Source organism: Canis lupus, chromosome 15 (assembly GCF_048164855.1).
Source record: "Canis lupus baileyi chromosome 15, mCanLup2.hap1, whole genome shotgun sequence".
NCBI classification, from domain to species: Eukaryota; Metazoa; Chordata; class Mammalia; order Carnivora; family Canidae; genus Canis; species Canis lupus.
The window spans coordinates 25913278-25921330 of record NC_132852.1 but is presented as its reverse complement, the minus strand read 5'-3'; the positions used below and the strand labels follow the sequence as shown (position 1 = coordinate 25921330).

The following is an 8053-nucleotide window of genomic DNA, read 5'->3' as shown; positions in this document are numbered from 1 at the left end:
GTCTCTTTCTGACTTGAAGAAGCAGACCATGGGGGTGAGCCACATCTGAAGGTTTTTTTGCAAACAGCTTGTCTGTATATTCATTTTCCGGGGCGAGAACCCCTGGCTATAAGGGTAGGTGACCATTTGAGCCTTCCTCCCAAAGGTTTTGTCCCTTCTTCTTCAGGAAGGGCACGTGTGCGGCGGTGGGGAGGTCAGGTAGAGTGGTTAGAAGGAAATGAGCTTGGGCAACTTGAAAGAAATTCACACACAAAAAAACAGGAGACCTATATTCTCAAATCAAATCAAATTGGATCGAATTGAATCAAATCAACCTAAATCAAAATTCCCTTTTCTAGCCTTGCCCACCTTACCGAGTACCGTACCATGCCCTTCCCTCCCGCAGGATCTGCTTTTCTGTGACTCCTCTTTACCCCTCAAGGCTTCACCAGTGTTTTGGGGGGAGGAAAGGAAGCTGACCCTAGAATATGTGGTATCATTTGGCTCCTAGGGACCCCCCCCCCTTACTGAAGCTGGGTGCTCTCTGCACACACCTCAGAGGCTCTGCCGTCAGATTGGCAGTGTGGGGAGTCAGCCCGCTGCCACCCCCGCCCCAGCCCGGTTCTCCAGGAAGCTGTGGGAGAAAGAGCATGAATACAAAGGGCCAATCTTGCCCAGTTCCACGGAGTGTGTGTGAGCTAGAGGATGCGAGGCTGGAGGTGGAGTGGGGGGGTGGGGGAGGAGGGGAAGGAAGGTGAGAAGGCTGTGACTCACTCTGAAAGAATTGGGTTGTCTGATTTTATAAATTCTCAGGGGCTGGGAAAGCAAACGCAAATGACCTCAAATTTAGCTAATAGAGAACACTGATTTCCTTTATGCGGCACAGCCGAATGCTTTTAGCTTCTACTTAAATATTGCCAGCAAGTTTTTTTTTTCAGTTCTTATAATAAAACCCCCTTTTTAGGTCACCTTTAAAATTTCCCTAGCTGTCCCTTTGAGGAGCTGCATTCAGTGATGATGTCTCAATTCAGAAAGGAGGCTGATGGTTAATTATGCTGCCAATATGCATTTCTTCTTTCCTTTTTTGGAGAGGGGAGAGAAGAAGATAGCCATTCATTCTCCTAGAGCTATTTCACTGTCCCAGGTTTATAGCACTACTGTATATATATGATCCCCTCTCTGGCAGGTGGCCTCTAGGCTGACCTGTCCACCAACCATTCAGCCGAGCCCAATGAGGGCATTTATCAGAACCAGGAAAGCAGTGGCTTAATTGCAGCAACAGAACGAGCAAGAAGAAAATGTGCTCCTTTTTGTTAGCTTCCCTGGCTGCACTACATCATAATTATCATTTCATATGGCTTCTAAACTCCTTAATTTGACTTCAGGTGACAGTACAGAAAGCAAGCGATGCTTTTACTGTCACGGGCCTTAATGTGAAAATGTATCCAGAGTTTGTGAACTGACCATATCAAGGACTAAAGAACATTTTGTTATCTACACTAGTTATGTTGTCGTATTCAGTTTCACCATAAGAAAATTTCAACATCCCTCCTCCAGGAAGGCTGTCTAGGAAACACATCTCAGCAGTTTGAGAAATTCTCCTGCCATGGGTGTTTCTGGCTCCCTGCTGTTTGTTCACTCCTGCCCCCCTTCCACCCCCATCCTAATGAATATTCAGCCTGCATCCTTCAGCCAGGATTTTGAATAGGATGCTTCCTGTTTTCCTATTAGAGATTAACTGTTGTCCTGGGTAAAAGGGATTGTTTGGTAGGGAATTTGCGGCTGGGAATTCCTGTTTATTCTTCATTCTGACCCTGGTTCTGGGGATAACATAGACCACATAGTTTGAAATAAAGCCTTGTATGTTCCAATGCTCCTAGGCCTGACTCTACGTCACAATTATGTATACATTTTAAACCTGCCTTTTTCCATCTCACTGTGAGCAATTCAAAGGCAGGGGTTAGGTTTTATTAATTTCTCTTTTCTGGTGCCCAACATAGTGCCCAGAACAGAGCAGAAGCTCAATAAAATATGCTGAATGGATGAATAGGCATAGTGATTTTAAGTTCCAGAGAGAGAGAGAGAGATGGCCATAATCATCCATCATTGTCCTTAGGCTAGAAGGAGATAAAGAAAGATGAAGATCTATGTGTATGTATTGTGTGTCCTTGTTGGCAAAGTAGTGATTACCTAGGCATGTTGCAGCATGATGCACTGGGTCCTGGAACTGGGTTTTCCTACAGTGGATTTTTCCATGTTTCTCTCAGGGGCTCAGTAGCTGCTATAGCTTTAACTGGTTACAGGGGTCTACATGGATGAGGGCTGCTGTGTGCCTTGGAAGTCAGTCACTGAGGGTGGTTTGTGAACCCTGGTTGGTTGTTACCTGGGTAGACTTGAGGTGTTCCAGAAGAATTAATTCATAAGCAGGTGATGGTTTTGCCACTTTACAGAGCAAAAGCATGTTTGAAGTGAAATTCTACCAAAATTGAGATTTGCTGTTTAAAACATATGGAGCTTTGATCTGTGACTTGGGCTTCTTGGGATTTGCCACGAGGAAACGTCTGTGAACACCTTCACAATTAAAAGGAGATCTAGGACTTTCTTTCCTGAAGACCTTATGGATGATGTTTTGCACTTACCATCTGGAAGAAGAGATTTCCTTCATACTCCTGTCTAAAGGTGGCAGATGGACTTTGCAAACATGATTGTATGAATCTTCTAACCCAGGCCTGGGAAATAGTCGATTCACTTACCATTTACTGAAATGTCTCAATAACTTCCTCTTGCCCTAGAGTAAAATCCCGCACAGCCACCTCTGCTTCCACTTTCCACACCCTTTCTCGGACACTGCTCGCCAGCTGCACCCCACAATTGAAATTTCGAACTTCATGCATACTCTTTCCATGAGCCTTTTGTGTCATCGTCCCTTCTACCAGGAATACTTCTGCCGCAACGCATTGGGTTGGGTCGCCTTGCTATTTGCTTTCTCACAGAGGGACATGGAGAGAGAAGTTAAGAGCACACGAGGCATACATTTTCAAAGGGACCACAACTTTTTAGTTATTTTAGATCTAAATAGGAAATATCTGAGCTCAGCGTTGTCCTCTTTGTAATAATCCGTGACCTTCTATTTATGTATTTGAATTGATGTCCTGTCAAAAGTTGCTGCCAAAATTGTATTTTAGAGGAGCCAGGAAGAGCTTGTCAGACGTCTTGACTTGTAGTTTAGATGGTTTTGTTTTGTCAGATTACCTTGGCTGTCTAAGGAAAAAGTAAATCACACCTCAATCCTTGACTTCTTCCTCTGCATATTTTCACATATTATTAGTAGTTTGACCATCATTCAAATTCCATGATCAGGAACATCTGAAGATGATCGGACTTTTCTGATTGTGTTAGAACATTCTTTTATTTAATATTACTTAAAATAGTAGTATGAAGAAGCTTAGAAGACCTTGGGTTATATAAGATGCTTTGTGATACTATCATTTTAATCATGTTAGGTATTCATTATTCTTAATTATATGCAGAGCAGTTGGAGCATCTAGAGAGCAGATTTTGAAGGAGATCATGCTAGTTGTGATACATAAGTTAATGTCTCTGTGGCTCAGTTGACTCATCCTCGCGATGGAAATGACAATGGTACGTACCTTGTAGGATTATTATGGGGGCTAAATAAAATATATTTAAAGAGTTTAGGATTATATGTCACACAAGGTAAGGTCTCAATTAGTGCTTTGGTAGGAGTGCTGGCCACACAGACTCCAACTTTGGCCCTCCATCTTGTTCCTGCCTGTGCAACGACATCCCTCAGAGCTACTTGTTCCAGGCCCTGTACAGGTTAGCGAATGTCCTGACTGGAATACGGGAAGGCTTGTTCTGATCTTCCCTAAAGTGGCACAAAGAAGGTCCTACTTTAGGTAAGTAGTAGAGATGACTGGTATACAGACAGCGCCATTTTAGGTAACTACTCTGTGACCTCACCACCCTGCCCTTTGCTCCATAAAAGGCTTGAGGCCCTGGTGCGGCAGATAGTCAGTTGCCATGGGTCTTCTGTCCACCCAACAGTGGCACTGAATAAAACTCTGTTAACAGTATGGAGTGGCTTGCTTCGTTTTTCTGTCCCCAAGTACCTTCTCAGTTGGAAGCCTACATTCCTGACCCTCCTCCACCGTCTAACAGCTACCTATTTTATTATAATATATACTAACAAGTGCCCTTTTAGCCATTTTTTCCCTCAAATTGACCACCTGTAGGTGCTATAAACGCTAAGCAGTTATGGGACAATGAGTTCCAGACTTAGACCTCATTTGCCCTTCTTGTGGGGCTAGGAAGTGGATCTAAACTCTCTCAGGTCATGTAAGTCCCACAAGCAACTTGAAGGTAAGAATACGCTTCCTCATTGCGATGCCTCATTTCGATGCCCCATAGCTCATTGTGGTATAGGACTGTCTCTGCCATTTGCCTCCATCATGGTGTATTTGTTCTTTTCTCTCATCACTATTTGGTTGGCCAGCTCCCTCTCACACTGGGCCTTGACACAATCTGTCTAATGGCCTTAGGCCAGCTATGTCTTGCCCATAGTTACTCAATACAAGTTCATTGTGAGGAGCATGTAGCTGGCACACATCCCTTTTCAAAGCGAATAGATTTTTAATCCCAATTTGTTTTTCTTCATTTTACTGTTTTAGTGAAAAAGTCTGAGAACTGACCAGTTTTCTTAACTCACTAATCAATCAACAAATCCCTCAGGATCTGTAGAGGCAGCCAGCTCCTATATCAAGGGACAGCTTAAGTCCTGTGATCATTATTCTACTAGTTATTGGCCAGCAAATGTATTAGCCTGGTATTTAAGGTAGGCCTAGTAAATGAAATTATAAAAAAGAAAGATATTTTAAAGATTTATTCATTTATTTGAAAGAGAGTCTCTGCACTGTGCATGGGGGGCAGAGGCAGAGAATCTCATGCAGACTCCACACTGAGCATGGAGCCTAACTCAGAGCTTGATCCCACAACCCATGAGATCATGATCTGAGCCAAAAACCAAGAGTGGGACGCTCAACTGACGGAGCCACCCAGGCACCCCAAAGGAAAGATGTTTTTAAAGTTCTATTAGGATTTCTCAAATAGATTTTATTGTACTTCTTTGTTTTCATTGATTAGAGGTGGGGTAGACACATCTTTAAAAACTCTTGCGCTCAAGGGGACAGAAGAAGCCCTCACTGACATATGTGGGTTTTATTATTTCCTATCCCTTCTTTAAGAACATATATTCTGTAAAAAACAACAACAAAAAAAGGCCAATATCTTTTTTTTTTTTTTTTTCCCCACTCGCCCATGAAAAATGGCTTCTGATTTTGAATAGATAACTGTTCGGAAGTCCTTCTCAGGCCCAAGTTTGAAGCCTCCACATCCTCTTTCCATCTTCTGTCTCCTACCAGCTAGTAGATAGTATTCTAGAAGGACGTTGCTACGGGAGTTTAGGATTCTGATTCTCCTTCATCAATTACTGTATTGTGAAGAGAATCAAGAAGAAGCAAAGCTGGTCAGCCATTCATTCCATAGCAGACTGACTCCTACAGTTCCAGGCTTCAGTTTCCTGTCTGTCTGTTGAACTTGCAATTCTCTGGGTAAGGCTTAAGCACCCTTAGAGCTGTATTATTTTTTCCTCTACCTGTAGGATAAACTGGAGGAGGTCTCAAGGGTTTGTAATACTCCGAAAGGGGATTCTACTCCTTAAAAATTCCATTCTGTTAGGACTATTAAAATTCATCTCATAGAAATATGTGACTTAGATACATTATCTATTTAGATGGCAAAGTTGTGGGTATCGTGACTTATAATACGATAGCAGCTTCCTGAGTTTGTTTATTCATCCTGGAAACCATTTTAATCAAGTTAATAGGAAGAAGGAGATGACTAAACCCTGTGTACCTGGCAGTTCCTGAAAACAGCCCGGAGTTAGTAACTGGATGGCCTCCAGGTAAAATCTATGCAAACAGGAGTGGTGGAAACCCTTCTGAAATGCCCTCCACCTCCTTTTGCACTTATTTAAATAAATTCAGGTCACTTCCTTAGATCCATGTCCTTTTAAGCTAGATCATTGAAGAATATTTTTATTATAGTGTATTTGTAGGCAGAATTCTTTATAAGTATATTAAAATGCAATTAATTTGTCCTTAGCCTAAGGTGTGTTATATTTGCCATGTGTAAGTGCTTAACTAAGAGCTGGTGCATTCTGATAATTTGAGGAGAATCCATAGTATTTAAACAGAAAATTGGAGCTGACCTGCAACCAAATCACTTCTTTAGAAGCTGTTATAGTATGTCTGGTTTTGTTTACTGCAGGCAGCAAATGACTAATGAAAATAGTTAACATGAATGGAATTTTCACAATTAGCCATTGGTAAAATGAGGATTAGAAGAACTTTTGTCCTGTGGGGTTGGTATGGTGGTTAATGGAGGCAATTTGTGTAAAGAATTTTGAAGAGGCCTCGCATTCAGATAGTTCTTTAAAATGTTAGGTAGTGTCATTCTATCACTAATAAATTCTATGATGAATAATAGATGCATTTTGCAGTCAATATAAACTCAGGTCTCAAGAAGTTAACGACGGTCCTTTATACTCCAGTGTTTGATAGAATCTGCAGAAACACTTGTCTTCCACCTTTTTCCCTCCCAGGCCCTTAATTTAAGGAAGCCATTTGGTTTAAATATCTAATAGGGACCTGTCAGCAAGGTCTAAAGTCAGGGTTTTCCATCATCATGGAAGCAAGTTTCTGGGCCATTTTTATTCTCAAAAAGATCAGGTGTTTTATAGCCATTTAAGAATATGCACTGAAGTTTACAGAATTACTAGACGGGAAGCAAAGATCGTAAAAAAGCATGTTGTTGGTAAGATGGCATGAAAATACAAAAACATATATATGTTAGAAAATGGAAAATGTTTAGAATGTCTGTGTTAGGGAATTTTGGGAACCTGGTGAAACCCAACCAGTGGTTTCTGAAAGAGCTAGGTCGTTCCAGTCCCAGACTTGCCTTCTCTCCCTCCAGCCTGGAGGCTATAGGGCCTTTGCTTTATGCCTACCGTTTCAGCTTAGTCATTAGCCCTTCCTCTAATAGGGAAGGGCTTTCTTCCCTTACAAATGTCTGCTATGTACACATAGCACTGCTGTCCTTGAAGACGGTCAAATGTCTTTATAGTTTCCTTTACGGTAAAGGCTCTTTGTTTTCAACTTTATATTCTTGTGTTTAAAACAGTGTCTTGTGTTTAGTAGGTGCTCAAAAAAAGGTTTTATTTATTTATTTACTTACTTATTTTAAGATTTTATGTATTTATTTGACATAGAGCACAGGCGGGGGAACAGGAGGCAGAAGGAGAAGCAGACTCTGGGCCAAGCAGGGATCCCAACATGGAGCTCCATCCCAGGACCCTGGGATCATGACCTGAGCCGAAGGCAGACACTCAACCGACTGAGCCACCCAGGTTCCCCTCAAAAAATGTTTTAAATGAAGGAATAAAATAAAAATAAAATGAAATCAAATGGTTGCTGTGAAATGCCTGACATTAAACTTTTGATTGCCACAGCATCCATTTCCAAGACACCCATCCTGAATAAACACACTGCCAGCTGCAGGACACAGCTACTAGCCAAACATCTAGATAATTAACCAGGCCACCTCTGACCCCGGTCCCCGCCCCCAGCCTCCAAGAAGCTGCCCTGTTAGAAAGCCCTGGGTAACTAACCTGGATAACTGATTACTTGAGTGACCCTCTCTTCTTCTCGCTCCCTAATTCCTGCTCTTATGCTTTAAATTTGCAAATAAAGAGTGAGACCTAGAAACCCTAGGCACCTCTCCCTTAACCCTAAAAAAGACAGGACGCTGGTTTGCGTTCCCTTCTACCTACCTGTGACCTTGTTGTGTGGCCTTTGGGCATGCCATGTACTCTCCAGGAGCTGTATGTAATAAATCTTGTTCTTCGCAGTTTCCTGACAGTTTTTGCTTGGGTGTGTCTGTGATCATGATAAGAACCACAAGAACCAGTCCAGCCACATCATTGGCTCTGGTGGAA

At 42.1% G+C, this 8053-nt stretch overlaps 1 long non-coding RNA gene across 1 annotated transcript; it reads left to right on the top strand.

Annotated features, from left to right (window-relative positions):
• Positions 1-5494: 5494 nt before the first annotated feature.
• Positions 5495-7523, top strand: LOC140605500 (uncharacterized). The gene is made up of 2 exons (XR_012008151.1): positions 5495-5609; positions 7328-7523. It is a non-coding gene; the product is annotated as an uncharacterized lncRNA (long non-coding RNA).
• Positions 7524-8053: the final 530 nt, after the last annotated feature.